Source organism: Xiphophorus maculatus, chromosome 23 (assembly GCF_002775205.1).
Source record: "Xiphophorus maculatus strain JP 163 A chromosome 23, X_maculatus-5.0-male, whole genome shotgun sequence".
In the NCBI taxonomy this organism is placed as follows: Eukaryota; Metazoa; Chordata; class Actinopteri; order Cyprinodontiformes; family Poeciliidae; genus Xiphophorus; species Xiphophorus maculatus.
Genome location: NC_036465.1, coordinates 14,450,669 through 14,470,483, shown reverse-complemented (window position 1 = coordinate 14,470,483; position 19,815 = coordinate 14,450,669). Strand labels below are relative to the sequence as shown.

Genomic DNA, 19,815 nt, shown 5'->3' with positions numbered 1-19,815 from the left:
TCCAGACTGTTCAATGCAGACAATTCATTATGCAGTCTGCAGAAAAGAAACCTAATGGAGAATAAGTGAACGTAAATGTGGTCACTTTCTTCAAATAATTTTAGCTAATTCTCTTTATGCAAGTGCCACAATGAGATAATGAAATATTTCAGGAAACCTGCATAAATTCTCAGAGGTAGGAAATTGTTGAATGACATGCGGTACTTTTGCTTTATCAAGTTAATTTGCAATTGTGAGAAAACATTTGGTGTGAAGAGGAATCGTTTCTCTGTTTTATAGGCAACAATAGATTGTCTATCACCAAATATGCAAAACTCTACCAGAGAAACCCAGATCAATTTGAAAATGTTCCCTACAAAATTAATATACAATATTGTGAACAGTGGAGTCAGAGAGTCAGTAAGAAAGTCCAGAAGTTAGGAGATATGTAATTGTACTCAACCTGCCATGTTACAGTAAGCTGTACAACCACATGGGTTCAGAGGCAAGACCACTGTATGTCATCACAGGCTGCACAGAGAAATGTTAAACTAAAAAGTCCTTCAAGGTACAGACTTGACTTGAATGGAAAATATTGCTGTTTGAACAGAACAAGATCTCCTACCATGACCTGTCTTCTTACCCAAATTTGCTTAATACTATATTCATTTAGCATTTATTCTATATTTCTTCCAATAAGTTAAGCATGATTTTGTAGGCAAGTTCAGTTGTAAATAACTGCTAAATGGAAAAAGCATATTTTACAATAATTATGTTAATCTGTGACTTAAATTGAACCAAACTGAAATATCTGTCAAAACTATAGAGGCTGTAAAGATTGCAACATGCAGTACTCTAATGTATAGCACTGAGCTGCATTTTCTATATAAACATAGCTGTTACAAATAATATTTATTGACCCAACCTCTACAAACTTGTCATACCGAGCAACCATATGCGTCTCGGTGTGAATGTGTGTAGGGGTGTTTGAGAGAGAGTGTGCGTGCCCATTCGGCATGTGTATCTGTCACACTCTGTTGGTAGTTACTGCTCCCATCCACAGCCTACTGTGAAATTACCATTTGTTTTGGACTCAAACATGGGCTTTCATGCTAATCTGACTTGTTTCTTTTTTTCACTGCCTCCCCCAGCTCCTCCTCTTCCTGCTCATTCAGTCTTTCATCTGATATTTGCCTCGCTTGATGCTTTATTTCTTTTTTTTTTTTCTCATTTGTCACCATTCCTCCCTCATCTCTGTTGACTTATCTTGGTCTTTTGCATTTTCTCACTCTGTCTCTCTTTGCAGGCCATCAGTGCCCACGGTGATCCTGCTCAGTGCTAACTAGTCTGCATCCAAGACCTCAGGTACACTTCCTCCTCCTTCTCCTCTGTACTTCTCTTCCTCCTCTTCCCTTTCCTCCTCAACCCATCCTCCATGTCTTGCTCTATTTTTAACTCCACTCTCAAAGATCTTTCCCCTTGATTTTCAATCTCCAATCCAAACCCTCATCTGTCGCCAGCCTTAGTATCTCTCCAGCCAACTATCTGAAGAGAGTAGGCCAACACCTGTTCAGTAATTTATACCCATTCATTTTTTTATTCCTTTGTTATAAGAAAACTGATGCCTGAATTTCAGTTTGATCTACTGGAAACAAGGATTTGAAGCTTATATTTCTTCATAAAAATATCAGTACTATCTTCAGTGTATGACAGCTTCCTCTTTTTCCTTATTATTAATAAAATGTTTGAAATACGTTTGAGAATTACCTATTCCTGGGAAATCTCTGACCTGATCCGAGTCAATTTGCTTTTCGCTGGTTTAAGGAAATGTTCCAAAGGCAGATATGAACTGATGTCCTGTGGCAGATATTTTATGACGATACATGAAAATGTCAGGTGTGAAGTGATCACAACTACAAATGTGTGAGATGCAAAGTATCAAAATGACCAGCAACAGACAGCCAGTGCTTCTGTAAAGATAGTTTCCTTTTCAATAGCATCTCACAATTTTTGTCCTTCCTCTGTTAGTCTAAATGTTAGTCTTCTCCCTATTGTAACACCTTCCTCACCAAAGGTTGTTGCTGTTAAAGAGAACTGGTAATGTTTAAACATGGTGTGTTTACTGATTGAAAAACAATCACATTTTTGAGTTTCTGTCAGCTGACCAAGCCAGAACTTAAAAAAAAAAAATCATTTGATTCCAGTCCACAGTCAATCGCTTGGTGCTTCCCCTGTATTGTGTTGAGTTGAGGTAAAAGAGTGTGACAGTGAACGAGAAGAATATATCAGTGCTGCAATCAGGAATCAAACCCTTGACAGTATCTGGACAAACACCACAAAAACCTGCTTAAAGCCATTTCGACTTAAACCCCTGATTACATCTGACAATGTGTCTTCAGGGGATTTGTTCATTCATGTCTTAAATGGTTTGCCTTGTAAGACTGCCATCGTGTCTTGCAGCCTGGCAGCCATGTGAAGCCCCCCGCAGAGTTGAAACATAATGCACTTGTTGGTCTGTGTGGCTGAATTCCAGGTCTTTGTCAGCTTCCTTCCTCAGCCTTGCGATCATTTGCCATCTCAGTGCATAATCTCATGGGAAAACGTAGTGGCACATAACCTTCACAGCTGGATATTTGCTATAATCTCTGATTTGTATTGTTTGTGGGAGGAAAGCATGTTGACATCACAGAGCAGGTTTTCCAATGAAATTGTTGGAAAAAGCACTAAATTGTCAGCCTAGATAGCAAGACTTTCCAACAAGAGTTGTGCTGTCTTATTTCTGAATGTGCTTTGAGTTTCCATAGCAGTGTCCTTTTGTGGTTTACCCTCCTTGTCACCATTTTATGGGCATCTGTCAACTGAGCAGTAAACTACACAATAGTTTACTGACCCAACCTAAAAGGACATTTTGCTCAGGAAACTTTTGCAGATATTTGGAGTTAATTAGGTGATTAGGACATGACGCCATGATCATCTAAATTATGCTAAATATTCTCTGTGAATAAGCAACAAAAAAAGTACAGTATTCTTATTTTTTTAGATGTATTGCAAGATAATTACTGTAGCAGTTAAACAAATTGGATTAAATCTCATTTAATCATCTTTAAATGACTAAATGGTAGATTTTAGAAAACCTTTAATCAAAAATTTTAGAAAAAAACTGAAAGGTTTTAGAAATACAGAAGTCTGCTGATGTGTTTTCAAATAACGTTTTTAAAATTAGTAAAATGTATATTATGTAGATTTGAGTGGTAAAAAATTCTATATCATATATACATCATGATATCAAAGACACATATTTTGACATACCTATGATCCTTTAAGTGGAAATCATTTCTAAAAATGCAAAACATAAATGGAATAAACTGAAATGTAAAAATTGGTTATTTAACTGCCTGTTTCCAAGTTCAATGGGTAATTGTGTTTTAATATTAACCTAATTATCATGATTATTGTTATTTTCTTCATAAAACAGCTCTAGTTGGAATCACCTGATTCCAGACTTGGCAATTAGTAATCAGTGCTCATGTCTGAGCACTCGTTTTCCACAGATGGCTTCTGTAGAAAACGTTTTAGTTCAAATACCTGCTCACTGCACAGACAAGTTCCCATTTTCTCCCATTTGATGTAGACAGTGGAAAATGCGAGCTGTGCCTAAAGTAAACAGCATTTTGTCAGCCTTAAACGGTCTGACTCGGTAATAATCCTTGTCTGAGTTCCCAGACATGGCATTTAGGACTAAGGACAGACCTGCCTGGCAGTGTTGCTGCCTGAATGCCCCGTGCAGGACCAGGTAGACAGCTCAGGGACTATCCATTTATCAAGCTAACAGTCCTTCACGGCTATAGACAGCAACTGTCAATGGGGCACTTTTGAGTTATTATGTTCTTTACGAGAGAAAACGTGTCAATTATTTTAAAAAGGGGTGATGGGGAGATTTTAAAAGCCATTAATTCTCAAATGCATACACACAATGTCTATCTTATTGTCACGCACGACTCGAGTCACTTTAATTGACTCGTTCACCTTTAATATTTTACCCGTCACAAAAGCTTTAATCCGCAGGAGATGTAAGAGGTCAACCGCTGCCATGCTGAGATAACAATTGCAATATTGGGGTATAAAAAACAAAATCAGGATTCTGAATGAACAGAAATTGCTATAATAAGGTCCTATACTTCGTCATAGTGCAGAGATGAATACTGTTGATTATGGGTTGTACTGCCCACAATGTGTGACTAAATGTCTCAGAAAAGCGTAAGCGAGTTTGGAATGTTGAAAACTTTGTCAATCAGCAGCAACACTTATCATAACAAGACACTTCATTAAATAAGGCAATTAGTTTCTATACAGATGCTGAGGGCCAGCATATTGTTTTTACTGCAACCTTTTACTCTCTAAGTCTCTCACCAAAAGGTGGATTATAGTCTGGGCTTTTCTCTTCCTTTGCTTTTGTCATGCCCTCTTCTGTGTACTCTGTATTTAAACGTTTATCCTCTGTCATGATGCCATGAAGAACGCACAAACCTCGTTGGTTAAGTGGTAGAAAAACCTGTTTCCTTGTGTCATACTGGCAAAAATGTGTCATATTCTACCCACCAAAAGTCACACAGCATTTGAAAAGGGATGCAGCACTCTAACTCACATTTGTTAATCTTGATACTGTCACTATATTTTAGTAGAACCTTGCTTTTATAGACATGCATAGCTATATATACGTACATATACCTTGTTTTTATACATGTTTCCTCAGTTACAACTTTCACACTGATGAGTGGTGTTGCTTATGCTACCTGGTGGCTCACTGATGCTGTATGGATTGTACTTTTATTTATCTGATAATTAATCAGCCAATTTCTCAACACGTTTCTGTGTTTTTGCCTTGGAGATGACTTTCCAAGAGGCTTCATTCTACTTTGAGACTTGTGTCCTTTTATCACTCTGCTCCACCTTTTGCTTTCCTCTGCTCATTTCTGCCTGTTTTTCCTCTGATGTCTCTATTTATCGTTGTTTATGTCTCCCTTTCAGGGCTCAGTGAAAGTATAGGTGAAATAGTTATAGTGAAATAGGTTATAGGTTAAAGAAACTTTTTTTCCTCCTTTCGCTTTCTTGCTTTTTGCATTTTTATTTCCTTTCTCTACTTTTTTGTCCAATCTCTGGTGAAATACCTCCTGACAGCAGAACTACCCTGAAGCCTTCGTTGGCCAGGTGCAACACTATAAATGAAAGGTTTGCTGCCAGATCTCTGTTTCAAAGATGCCTTCTGCTGCATCTCAGCTCTCCTTGGACAGCCTGTAGCCCACATCAGGCAGATAGAATGAAAACAGGGCAGGAGAAGGATAAGGAATGGGGAAAGACAAAGATTGGAGTAAAGGCTGCAAGACACAAACAGCAATAGACAATAGGGTCTTGCCCCTTCTTCAAATGTAAAGTTGTATCTTGCCCTAGAACAGCATCTCATCAAAGAGGCTTGACATCCAGGTGAGCACAGCTGAGGGAGACGCCGTGCCTCTTCATTCACTCTGCCTCCAGTTTGAAGCTCCTCTTACTCAGTGTGACGGCTGCTGAGGGACATGAAGGAGGTTTTGGACATGTTCTTGGCATGGGTAAATCATCAGATGTCTTGGACTCAGGCAAAGGATTGAGTTCAGGTAAAGAACATTGTATGCCCTAAAAAAGAATCCATCAAACTTTCTCCCTTAAGGCTCCACTTGTAGTGTCCAGTCATGTCAGGATGAATGTGCTCATGTGGTTTCAAGCTTTAAATTGTTTGTAGGTACGCTTTCTTTTAAAAATTCCTTCTTTCACCTGGAACATAACCCCGTATCAAGTTGACATGGACTGATTCTCAAGTTACTAGAAATGTAAGTAGAACAAAGGCCACAATTCATCGCAAAACAGGCATTAACATGATCACCCTGTTACAGCTCATGTTAGCCCTAAATTAATGTCATTGCTCTTTCTATGATTTCTTATAACTTTAACGTACTCTGATACTAACATTTGTAAACCTGTACATCCTTGTACATTTTGAGGATCATACACAGAAACAAGTGAAGTTTTCTTATTGCTTTTATTTGTGCATTTACATTATCCTTGCTTTTGAGGGCTTTAGTTTTTTTTATAGGATAACTGAACATAATTAAGACTGAAAGAAGCAAAACAAATCACAGCTAATTGTGCAATTGTGAAGTACTTATATGATGACAAGAACTTACATGCACCATAGAAAAGTCTTAACCCAGTTATGTTTCATTCCATGATCATCGTATCTTTACCCACATAGACAGCCCAGAAGCATTACTGCTGTCTTTGGGGGGTAGCAAGAAGAGAACAGCTTGGATGCCACAATAGTTCAACAACAATATGATGGGAGACAGAAAACATTAATATTTAATGTTATTTTTAAAAAATCTATTTTTATGTTTTCACTGAGAGAATAAACATGTCCCTTTAGGCTCCAGATGCAGCAAATTAGAAAGAAAAACTTCCAAATGCAAAGGATGCTATTTCAAGGAATAAGAAAAATATAAGCCAGAGATGTGTGACGATGTCTCTTTTCTGGTTTTTGTAAGATGTTCATATGATGTAACAATCTTAGGTGATTCTGATTTCCCTTTAAGAACTATTATAAATGGAGAAGAATATATATACATACAGTATATCTGGCCAGGAGCTGTCAATAGTTATTTATAGAAGGATCAGAGGTGCACCTTGTTTGTGACACAGCAGTCCCTGATTGACAAGATGCTTATATTTTAAAACAAATAAAGTAATACGTTTGGCATGGAAGTGTGTATATTCCCTAGAGAATGTAAATCCTAAATTCAAGTCTGAGATTCCCAAATGTTTTCCAACATTTTAGATTTAAACATGTTCCATTGATATCCAGCAAGGTTTGGTTTAAAACCTGAATTTGCAACAGACAGAGCAACTTTGTGATTCTCCTCACTATCTGCTGTAATTATTGCTTTCGACATTTGACGTCTATGGAAATCTGATCATAACATCTCTGTGGCTGCAGTCAATATCCTTTATATTTTTGTTATGAAGCATTCTATCTCCATTTGTTTATTAGTTGTTTTGGGATAAGCTCTGACTTTGCCTTTTCATAATCAATAGAAAGCACAAATCTTTCAGCTGAAGATGAAATAATCTTACCACTCAAGAAACATATCATGTCAGGTCTTTCATATTTTTTCATTTTGAGGGTGCAGATTCTCATATGGTTTAAAATCTTCTCAAAAACTGAGATATCAGCTTCTTTTTCCAAGTAGACTCAAATCCTTGAACAACTTTATTACAAAAGTTGCACAAAATTTGCACTTGTTTAAAATTATTTGCTAGCCTGAAACATCCATACACAAAGGTAATCTCAGCAGAGATTACAAGGGAGACGGGAAGGTTCTGCATTATACCCACATAAATTTTATTGGAAGACAAGCGGAAAAATGCACTGTAGGTCAGAGCTAAGAGATTTAACTCCTAGATGCTGCAGCCGCAGAATATAGAGAGGGCAGGCAGTAAAACAACTGACAGTTGGTCATTACGAGAGACGCAGGTGGGCCAAAAATCAATCATGCCAAGACTGGCCTGGACTGTGACAGATGCCTGACATCTGCCTGATGAAGAGCTCTGCTGTTGCTCTGACGGAACAGAGGGGGGATGGGACACGCGATGTGGAAGTAGAGAAGGGGACTTGAGATGAGGTGACGATAAACTGTGAAGACAAGAAACCAGAATCATCATGAAAAAACAGAAAAGGATAAGATGGATTGGGCAATGAATGTTTTTTTTTTTTGGAATAAAAGTCAGTGACGTCAAAAATTCAAAGTGTAATGAAAAAAAGTTGAACAGTCCACAGGAAAAATATTTAAGATATATTTTTTTCCATTACCTGGATTGTGACTTTTATTTCCTGTGGCTACTGTTATTGTAACAGCATGTTAACAGTCCTCTATTAGAGGCAGCCACAGGCAGTGTTATGACTACACCTTTAGTACCTATTTCATGCTGTCTGGTCTAACAGCAGCGGGAAATATGTCAAGTGTGAAATGGCACTGCACTACCTGTAAAACTTGGTTTAATTTGGCTGTCAGCTTCTTGCTTATTAAAAAGAAATATCTTTCTGTTAGAACTAAAATATATCTGTCTACCAGCTGCTGCGTTAACAGAAAACAACCTGCATCTTCTCCAACTCTGTCTCTGTCTTCTAGAGAGAGAAAAGAAAGAGAAGCAGAGCTATCTGTTCATGCCAGCAATCAGTTCGCTCTTTCCCTCTCTTTTGTAGTGTGCAAAGTATGTGTACCATAGGTATAAACAGACTGGTGCCTGAGGGAGATCCCATATATCTGAGATGTATTTTTCTTGTGTTTTTCAGCATCTAATGGGGAGCATACATGGTTTAATTTCTTTTAGCCAGCACTTGTACTCAGTTCTCTTGACTTTGAAACTCCCAAATAATTTGGTGTAAATGATCAGGAAGTCACATACTCATGAGTATCTAGTCAACACAAGAATGCATGGTAAACATCTGTAGCAAAGTGCTACGGTCAAATGAGGCCAATATGGAATTTCCACCGCACACACCATTTCCACTGTGAAACATGGTGATGGCAGCATCATGCTGTGGGGGTGTTTTCCTCAGCAGGATTAGGAAATCTAGAGTAAGTGGATGGGAACATGGATAGAGCTAAATAACAGGGAGACCTGGAAGAAAACTTGTCAGAAGCGGGTTCTCCTTCCAGCAGTCAAAACTCATCCTTTACCCAGTGTGAAAATTTTGTGGTAAGGTTCTCAGGAGCTCTCAATGCAGAGCCTAAGCCACTTTGCACAGGGGAACTTGGAAAAAAAAGAAGCCTTGTTTCAAGATGTTTAAAGGTCAAATGACGATTCACTATATGTGCATTATAAAGTGCACGTATAGAGCATTGACATGTTGCACTCTTCACATTTTCATTCGGACAAAAAGAAAAGCATGACTCATATTGATTCCACTTTACAATTATGCTTCTACCACATGTAATTCAAATAAATACATTAAAATGTATCTTTACTGTAGGTATCATCAATCTGTGTAGTATGAATCCTTATAAACAGTTATAGCTCACAACAGCAAGCCATTTAGCTTTGCTTTTGCCAAACCATGGTCTCACTTACAACTCCCACACTTTTATTGCCCTGGAGTCCAGCTGACCTGAACACAATTTTATTAATATCTGCACACATGGATCTATTGAGCGCTTTCAGCAATATGTTGCTTGACATGCTCTTGCAGAAGTATCATAAAACGAAGCCAAGCCAATCTCAAACTAAAAACTCAATTTCTTGTCATGTTTTTCAGCCAGTAAACATGGAACCTGGTTCACGTAAGCAGAATACCACCGAAGGGTTAAGAAAAAAGGGAAATATATAAACCTTTTACTTCTAAACCAGGAAATATGAGACTGAAAAAATGAGATTCATTCAGCCAATGGAGATTAATGAGCCTTATTTTAGTTTTCATATCCTTTTATTGGCATCACTTTTCTTATAAATTTTGCAGCCTATTGAACTTCCAATCTAAAGAATGATATAATTTGCATGCATAAATTTCGATACCTTCTGTTTATGATTATAAATATTAAGTTGTAATCTAGAGTTGGCATTGCCTTTTTTATATAATGCCATCTCTACAGCAAGCTTAAGCTTCTGCTTATTTTAACTTATTGCTCCTTCTGTGCACTGCAGTGCCTTTGCTCACATAAATGAACTGCTCAGATAACATGTATTATACACTGAATTTTCTTGCACATTGTTTCTCACTTGCAACTTATTTCCTCTCAGTTTGACTATCATCTACCTCTGGCGTCCTATATTTCCTTTCCCTCACTCTTACCTCCATCTCCATCTCTACCTCTCTTCTTTCATCTCCTGCTTTAATCGGGCATCTGATCACAGGCCCAGGAGGATGGAGGAGGGATAATGAGATTAGTCTGTACATGTTTACAGGTTCTCATTTACATTGAGCTCTCACTGTCTTTCTCTGTCTGACCCATATTTCTCTATATCCCTCCTCTTCCTTTTTGCTTTTTCTGTCTTCATTCTTCCCCTCGCTTTCTCCCTCTCTCCTACCTCAGTGACCTGCCTTCTGCAACAGGATGTGCAAGCTTTGTTAAACAGTAATCAGTAATAGCATATGCTGTAAAACCAGCGAGACTTTAATTTCCTCTCCATTGCCTCTGATCTATATGCAGAAACTGATTATCATGTCAGTGATCTGTGATCAAAAGTACCCTCAGTGATTCCTGCCCTTCTTGTGATTTACCAGTCTGAGAACCGGCAGGCCGCTTAGATTTTGCCCAGTGGAGCTATCCAAATAGAAAGAAAATGTCATTGAGACTACAGCCAGTCCAATGTACTGACTTATCAGTTTGAGCAGGCAATCTTTCAGAGGATGCATAAGGTTTATACCGTGGGAGAAATGAAATGCGCCCAGCAGCGGGGGCTGTATTGATCCACTGTGACTGAGATAAGGGATGATTTCAAATGTCTGTAATCATAAACAACATGCGCCATGTCTGGGAAATGTGAGCAACACAGTCTGCATAATATACCATATCTGTAACTGACCAAAAAGCAGCCATCCTAGTGGAACTTAACATCATGTCTTTCAAAGACTTGCTGGAGAAAGTTTAACAACAGCACAAATCGGGACACAGAAACCTGTTAGGAGCTCAAATGTGCCAAAATGCCTGACTAATACAATTTGAACGTATTTGAACTGTTCTGGAAAAACTGAAACAACTAATAGTAGCTTTTTGGGTCCAGGAATTATTACACATAAATTATGTTTTTTTTATTTCCAATTAGAAAGTAATTGTCTTACTTTCTCATTTCTGGTATAATTTCCTAACTGTCTGTGTTCATGAAATATTTTCAGTAATAAATTCTGTCTGATACTGAAAATGTGCAAATGTCATCCTCTGTGATACTAGACAAAGAACTTTGTGTTATTTCTTATATTTTTCTTTTTTGAGAAAAAACAATTAACTCTTAGAGACATCTAAGATATTCTAGTATATTTTAATATATTTTAGATTATTAATCCAGCAACTATTCTTGTGGTATCAGTTCACTAAAAATGTTGTAGCAAATTGTCAATAATTTATAATATAATACTTTTCTGGCTTTAGACTCATTTTTTTGCAGTGTTTAAAATCTGTTTTTTTAATAACTACCAATATAACCTTAGATCTAATTATGTTTGAAAGAAAGTAATTCAGTGACTAATACAGATTTGCAGCAGTGAAACATTTCTCTTTCCAAAGTCAAAAATGAGCTTTTCAACCTCCCAGTTTTAATCTCCACAATTTGTTTGACCTTTCCACCCTTTAATATCCATCCTCATTATTTTCTTTCAGTTTTTTCAATGTAGTGATAAAGCAAGCTTCATATTGAAAGTGTTGTGCTGCTAACTTCAACACCCAGCCTGAAATAAGACAAAAGCGACTTCATTTTAAAAATTGTTTGTAAAACATTAAATTCTGTAGCTATGGTCTTGTAGCCCTATTGTAGCGATGTCCCCTCAGATGTAATGTTCTGCTTTTGGCATTCTCCATCATTGAACAGATGCTACACAGTTAACATGACCACAATATTTGAATTACATTAATTAAATGGAGAAAGTTGTGCAGATTTTCTATGAATTGATATGCGATTTGGTCTGCAGAAGTATGTAATATTTTGCATAGTGATATTGTGATCAAAGCATGTTACTACTGTTAGAAATGGGACACCAAGGCAACTTGTTGACATCTTGACTTTTAAAGAAATGCAATGTTATTAAATTTCTCTATGAACTTTCCATGAGGTAGCAAAAATGTCTCTCTTAAATTGATACCAAGCCTTTGATTCACTAAATGTGATCTTTTAATCAGAACATAGTTTGCTTCAAATTATTCTCCTTTTTCCTTTGTGCATGTTTCTGTACAGATTCGTCTGTTATTTTTGTTGTGCTGAATGACAAATGACAGCACAGAGCATGGGTCAGTGGGATATCCATCCAAATGACCCCATAAAGAATGTGCTTCTCTCTCCATTGGCAGCAGCAGCCATCAGTCCTCAGAGTTTGCCGTATATCTCCACAAGTAGTCTGTCTTTTTCGGCTCCAAGCTGTCTTGGTGTTGAGCCAAAGGGTGAAGAAGGCAATGCAACTGTGATAAGAAAGTCAAGTCACTGTCTCTGTTGACAACACGTGTTCATGCAGCTGTTGCCATTCATTGAACATGGATTTTTTTTGATCAGACTCCAGTCTCTTGGTCTTAATTCTCTGACAGATCACATCTAATCTTTCTGTATCAATCAGATCTGACCCCGTCCCCACTGCGGCTCTAATCTAAATCTGTCTAAATCTATTTGATGTGCATGCTAGAGTAAGTGCGAGATATGCAAAAATTAATGGATTCAGCTTTTTCTACTTGAGGCTGCATGTCTGTGTTCATTAACTGCAACCTTTCCCACTTTCTAACAACAGTACAGCACACAAAACCACAGACTGCAATCTGTGCAGTTAATTATTGTTTTCTTTGGGTAAATCCTCCTCTCTCTGTACCATTAATGTCAGAATGCCATCATTCAAAAACTCCTCATTTTCACTTGAAAAGATTTCTACATGTGTATTTTCTGCTTTGATTGCGTTGCAAACAAAGTATTTGCAGCCTTTGTTGGTGAGACTTAGCGAGACTAATGGAAATCTGTTTTTAGCTACTCGTTTTTTACGCTTTCTCAGTTTTTATTGATCTGTTTATACTTTCACAATTTTAAATAGCAAATAAGAAGGTGCAAAGATACCTCTTTTAATTTAATATGGGATAACAAATCTGTTGTTGTTAGAATGCTGATGCCTCTGTTAACCACAGAAATTGATAAAAATGTTCACTGTAGTGTTTCACAGCAACGTAAACAAATATGATGTGTTAAATTTCCACTATACTACCAAAATATGGCATGCTTCCAAACCACTGCATTCAGATGTTTTAGACACTTCAATAGCCACATGAGTATAAAATAAAACTCCAACATGGTATCATGACAGGATTCCACCTGTGCAATAAGTGCAGTGATGAAATTTACTCACCTCTAAATATTTCACAGTTAAACATTAGTGATACTGTAATGAAGTAGAAGCAATGGCCTCCCACAGAGTGGAAGGCCATGCAAGACATTCACAGAAGTGTGTCTGTGGCCCAGCAGGTGAATCTGAGGCTTATAACACCAAGTGTAATGCAAAACCTTTAATGATCAAATGCCTCCAAAGCATTTGTAAACCACCACAATACACAGCTGCTTTAAGGTTTCGGCTCCTAAAGATTTCAGTGCTCAAAAGCAAACTAAGGAGTTTTTTTTCTGAGTGTTTTTCTTGATCACCTCATTTTGCAGCACACAGACAGACGAGTACAATGAGTCTCTGATGAGCAGTGGGCTTTGGGAGAGGAAAAAGGAAAGAGAGGAGCTGATGCATATCCTCTGGACTCACGCTGTTTGATGGTACTGGTCATTTTTCATGGCAGCATGCATGTTGACGTCCATGAACATTTTTTTTTTCTGTGTGTGTTTGTGTATGTGGTGAGCTTGAACACCCCCTCACATACACACACTCAGAGAAGTGTTGGTAAGCTGATGGTAATTTGATATGTGCTTTGCCCCAATGCCTGGGCCACAGCACCACAATGGCGAGGCCAAGTCTCCGTCGTCCAACGGGTTTACTGTCAACAGCAGCCTCACTCCTTCAGCTTGTCCTCATTCTGTCACTTACCCTTCGTCCTTCATATGAATTCATCACTCTTTTCCTAATGCCAATGTTAGCTAAAAGAGCCTCTTATATAAATACCATCAAACATGAGCTGCTTCTGTGAACTTGTGCAGATATCACAGGCATACATTCGCTTCTGTTGTTGATAAAAAATGTTTCGTTAGTCAGATGGAGTTTCTTCTTTTCCCCTGCACACAATTATTATTGTTGATGGACAAGAGACTGAACATTCCCCCCACCCTCCACACACACACACCCTCCTTGCTGTCACTTGTGCATGATGTATGTGCCTCATGTATAAGTTATAAGCTTCATGGATTTGTCAGTAAATGTAAATATTGCAATAAAACTTGGAAAATGGTGCATCAAAGCTCAAACAGTACTGCACAACTTAAATATCATTCCAGGTCTGGTGATCATCGATATAGATCTTATTAATAAGACATCAAAAATTGCTTTTCTAATTGAAGTCTGTCTTGATTTGCACTATGTAACCGCAGTATCAGTGAAAACTTGTATTAAAACTTCTGGGAGGAAGGTATGTACATTAATCTTGGCATCTATATTTATGTTTGAGACTCTATTCTGATATAAGAAAGGGAACAATTCTTTATTTTCTCTAATAAAGCCTGTTGTTGCCTTGTAAAGCCTGATTGTTGTGCTGACTGACAACACTTGGTTATTCTGTATTAGAACAAAAACAGTAAAAACTAATATTTTTGAGGCAGCGTTTTGGGTATTCATTGTTGTCTGACTTAACCTCATTTTAGTAGCAAGTTGACCAACCAGTGAGATTTCCTAATTGTTGTGCTGTTAATCACTAATAGCAAAACGGAGTTATGACAATGGACCCTTTTGGATTATAGTTCTACAAAAAAGCTTTCTTATCATCCAGGCCTTTTTGTGGATTTTTGTGGGGCGTGACCTAACACATGCAGCATTCATTTAATGTGCAGGATTTTCTCGAGCGCTGAACTCGGCATCTCAATCTTCATGCAGACCTACTCTCAAAGTGGGCCTGCATGAAGTTCTTTAAGTACTAGGCAAGTTGTTGTGTATCAACCTCAGCGTGTCTTATCTGCTTCAAATTCTGCTAATCGACATGTTTCTTACGCTGGATGATGTCACTGCTCTGTGTGGATCAGCAAACTCCTGGTGCTGCAGCTACTGGATCTATTGCTTTGTATTATATGACACTTGTTCCGTGATATCATGTTATCGCGTCACAGTTTATAGTGATTATGAATTTATGACTACCTCCAGAGGTGGATCAGGAGCATAATGTGGATTGCCTTCAATCCTTCATTCATGCTTTTCAGTTAATTGTGAAGCATATTAAATGCATGTAGATAATGTAAGTATGAACTAGAAAGGCTAATGTACGTCTCTTTGTTTTAGGCATTCAACCAGTAAAAGAACGAACTCATTAATAAAAGTTGTAACATGCTACATTTGATAGTAGTTATGTGAGATCCAAGTTTAGACTTGCAACTTTTGATTTTAATGTGTGGCAGCAATATTTGATGCAAAGCTCTGCCAAACAACTCTCAACTCAAACTAGAAATGTGGACAAGCTGACTTTTCATTACAAAGATAATGTGCCACAGCAGGAAGGTAACCAGTGCTACCAAAACTGAGATTAGCATCTACATTCTATCTTTGTATCACTGCTAAAAGTTAAAACCTACAGCACAAGTTTTCAAGGAGTCTAGCCAGGATTTGATCATCTTCGATTCAAAATCTAAAATACTTTGGTCAAACCTGAACTTGATTTTCTTGACTGAACAAAGAAGGGTTAAAACCCACTTTAAGATTGTGATAACACAAAAAGTTCATATTAACTACGATTTACCTTCAGGACCAACATAGACAAGCACAGAATCCATACAGTCTGGTCAAATATAGAATAAATTATTCTGCACTGATTATAGATTCTTTAAAACACTTTTCATTTGTTAAGGCAAACCATTGGTAGTCGTAGTTTTATTGCCCTTTTAAGCCCAATATCATGTCTTGTTTTGTCTCATAAACTGGCTGTATTGCTATATCCCTAAAGGTGACAAATGAATCTGCTTTATCATTGCCATGAGTAAGCTCAGCATGAGTCAAGTGAAGTAGTACAATACCTGCCAACTTTCTCTGCATACATTTCCAGTCTGCCCAAGCCAAAAGGTTTCTTTGTTAGTGAGAATCTTAAGACTGTAATCCATTGCTATCAGTCGTATATTTGCTAATATGGTTGCTGTAATCACACGGGTGTTACAGCATAATTGGAAGTGAGTCTCAGTGGCTCAGAATGAAAAAGAGAGAGATTAAAAAAGAAACTGGCTTCAAACAAAATGTCAATAGCAATCCTGTGACCTATCGCTGCGGTAAAGAAAGGAGGTGCTTTGAAAACACGGTGAGTAAACATACATTAGTGCTCGCCAACCCACAAAACACCAAGTTCATTTAGAGTGCCGGATGATAAAAGCTTCTGCTCAGTGCTGTTCACTGCCTGGCTCAGAAAACTCAGATGTCCATGTGGTCAGCAAGTGAAGATAGCACTGGTGGGTGCCTCGGGTTGAATTCAGGCTTAGTTTGCACAGTCAATCAGCCAGGCGTTCTTTCAGACTCAAAGGGTAAAAGACCTATTAAAACTCAAAATACCTCCTGCCAGGAATAGACACAATATTCACTCACAACTTGGTCTTGCTGTGTACTCAGTGCAGCATGTTGTTTTTATAACTTCACTTACAAAGACAGCTTAAATAGGAAGGTGAAGAACAAGATAAGGCACAGTCTCAGCTCTGTGTTTTATCACAACAAAAGTCTTAAAGTTGCTGATCTTCTGCTTAAGTGAAAATTTTAGTCAGTCTCTTGGATTCACAAAGCTGTGCGTAACTTTTCTTATCATCTGATCGGACTGAAGTTTTTGTCAACCTGTTTGTCTGGTAACACGACTACAGCTCTTTAATATATGTAACAAAAGAGCCAAGCAAACAGAAATAACCTGATATGGTCAACTCATCGCACAGCTGTTCAGCTAATTGTTCACACGCGATGTTTTGCATATGGAGGACAAAACGCAGGTTTTATTGTCTTAAAATGTGTTTCCAGAGACTTTGAAGTTAAACAGATGGGCAAATATGGCAAGATGTGAACTTAAAGGTTGTGAGCGGGGCCCCAGACACCTTGTATGGTTACATCTTGTTGATAGTCTGAGGACACACCTGCTTGTAAGGACACACCTTGTCTGGCACTGTTCAGCTCTCCCTGTTGTGTTGTAGAAGCAGAAATCTGAGTCTAACCTCTGTCCTAGTCAGCAAGTAACACTGCTTAATTAATCAGACCTTGCACCAATGGCTCTATTCACGTTGCTGCTGTTGAAACACTGGTACATGACTATTTTCCTGACACATTCTTCAATACAATAGTTTTATGTTCATGGTAAAATAATAATAGATGTCTGCACTATTGAAGGTATATTATATTGTGCCTGTGTTTATTTTGAAAGGGTGACCTCACTGCAAAAGCAGCAACAAAGCATCAGACGACACACACAAAAAAGAAATACGTGCCAAGCTGTTACAGGTCAGACAGGTGCAGGTCACGACAGGCAAACGGCAGCAAATTTCCGGGCCAGTCTGCCTCTTAACCCCTGCATTGTTTCCAATTAAACACACACATGTTCAAGTGGCAGAACAAACATCAACAGCTGATCAGAAGAACAAAGTTCAAAGAAAGCCCTGGGATATAGTCCTTTTTCAAAAGTGCTTATACCTCCTGAACTTTCTCCATGTTCTGTCAAACACAAACTGAATGTTTGATGATGGACCAATACACAGTAGCACATAGCAAAAAAGAGTATGGAAAGGTATACGTGGTTTTCAAAATTTTGCGCAATTAAAAATCCTAAATGTGTGACCTGCAATTGTATTTCATCCCACTGAGCCATAGCTTTGTAGGACTAAAGATTTTTTAGTACTACAAAGAGAAGACATTTTTTTGTTGCTGTTGTTTTGCTTAGCCAGATAAAATAGAAAACATCCGTGAATATCAAATTCCATCTTCCTATCCACTCTGAGCTGCTTCCCTTCCTCTGCTGATGTAAAGCATCCTGTCAACACCCACCACTGCTAAATGGGCCATCTCATGGCTTTCCTTCAACAAAAACTTTCTTTTTGAAACATTTCAGTTGAACCACCCAGCTTCTCTGGGTAACCACAGGCATTTTTGTTGTTTTACTAATTCCATTGTCCAGTCTGTCAGTTCATGGAAACAGTTTAGCCTTTGTGTTGTTCAATACTCCTTTCATTTTCAGAAAATGGACTGTACAATCCTCTGTAAGATGGGATTTTGTTTAATGTGCTTTAAACATTTCCAGAGCTTCATCCCTGACCTGTCTGCCGTGTTGCTTGGTCTTCATGATGTTCTTTGTTTCACAGAACAGCTAAAGATGTAAACTCTGTTTCACACAGCTGGATTCCTTGTACTATTTAGGTGACTTCTGGTGGCAACTGGATTTTATTCAGGGGCATCACAGTAAATGGGACTGTGTACAAATGCACAACAAATTTCGCCGATTTCATTGTTATATGTAGAAATGTCATGCATCCTGTCCCTTCCACATCACAAGTATGGGTGATAGAATTAAAGCTTTATGTTGCTGTTATTATGAAATATCTACTTAAGTCTAGATCTATGAATATTTTAACTGATGTCCCTGGGCCATTTAGGATTTAAGGCCCTAATTTCTCTAGTTTCCTGCTTTACTAAATAATAATGAAAAGTCTATGATGTTTAATTAGAAATCTGCATTTATTGCTCAGGGTTACATCATTTTCCAAAATAAGAAAGTGGAAAACGAAAATGTGGCCGCATTTGTCATCCTTAGTGGAAAACAGCTCCATGAAGGTGAATTAACCCTATGTGACCTCACTGTCTGACTCCTCGAAATTCTTTAAATAAATCCACTTCAAACTGTGACCCGCAGTCTGCTGCTAAAGCACACATTCAGTGAGTTAACTAGGCGTTAACACTTTGTGCTCCGCAGTTCAGGCGGGGCGCGCTGAAACCTTGTATCTGCTTGCTTCTGCGTTTTGTATTGAGAGGGTAGGAGGAGCCGCTTTTCCTGTGATTGTCCGCCTCCCTCCCTTCCTCCTCTTGCTCTCTTTCCCTCTCTCGTTTTTTCCAAAGTTGAACATTTCGCTTTGCCTGGGAGCTTTCGCCGGCGGAGCGGCGCAGCTGACTTGCTCTGAGTCTGGCCGACAGACGGAGCGCTCCGGGGGCTGTCATTTTGGAGTTCTTTACGCGGGGTCTCCAGCAGAAGGAAATGAGTCATTTGCGGTACCCAGACTAGCTCTTTAACCGAGTTCTGTATTTTTTTTTCTCCTTAAATCATATCGGGATACTTCCAAGATGTCACAGGAACAGCGCGTCGGGCACGTAAAGCTGGTAGGTGTCTGAAACCCCTCCCCTCGTCCCTTGGAGGTGTCTGACTCGGTCTTGGTGTGAAGTGAGGCTCAGCTCTGTGGCTGCGCTCGCACACACGCAGGCGGAGAGACGCCCGGGAATAGAAACGGGAGCCGGTGGTTATTTTTTCCCAATGTCAGCGGGGATTTTTCTTTAACTTGACGCGTCTGGCTTTATGCTTTTCTTGTGAGTGGACTCTAGTCGAAAGCGTACGATCATGTCTGAGGTAGGCTGCTGGCAATTACTGATGAAACTTAAAAGACTGATTGTTTCCCCCTTTATTTGAGAAAATAATTGAAAATAATAACATTTAAATTGAGATGTTTGCTGTTTATATAATAGTTTATCAAAGTGCGCAATTGTCGGAACCCACTCGTTTTGGTGATGACAGTGACATAAAAAGACGCACAAAAGCCGGTGAGGATCGATTGGCTGAACTGTTGACAGCTGGTCTTTTTGTCCGGTTCTTATATCTCAATGAAAATTAATGCGTTATCTGTCTGCTTCTTAAATGCCAACATACTACAACTGTGTTACTGTCGTCCTTGTTCTAATATATGATTTAACACATTTTTTTCTGAGTTGCTAAA

The 19,815-nt window shown here is 38.4% G+C and overlaps 1 protein-coding gene across 4 annotated transcripts in view; it reads left to right on the top strand.

The window, feature by feature from the left end:
• The window catches only part of mid2 (midline 2), a 150,884-nt gene that overhangs the window by 30,612 nt on the left and 100,457 nt on the right, over positions 1-19,815 (top strand). For 2 of the 4 annotated variants that reach the window (XM_005806786.2, XM_023328673.1), the window contains exon 1: positions 18,908-19,207. The gene's annotated coding sequence lies outside the window, so the exon portion shown is untranslated. Of the gene's footprint in view, positions 1-1,285; positions 1,345-18,907; positions 19,208-19,284; positions 19,452-19,815 lie in introns of those variants that run through there. The other 2 variants (XM_023328674.1, XM_023328675.1) reach the window with 2 other exon arrangements.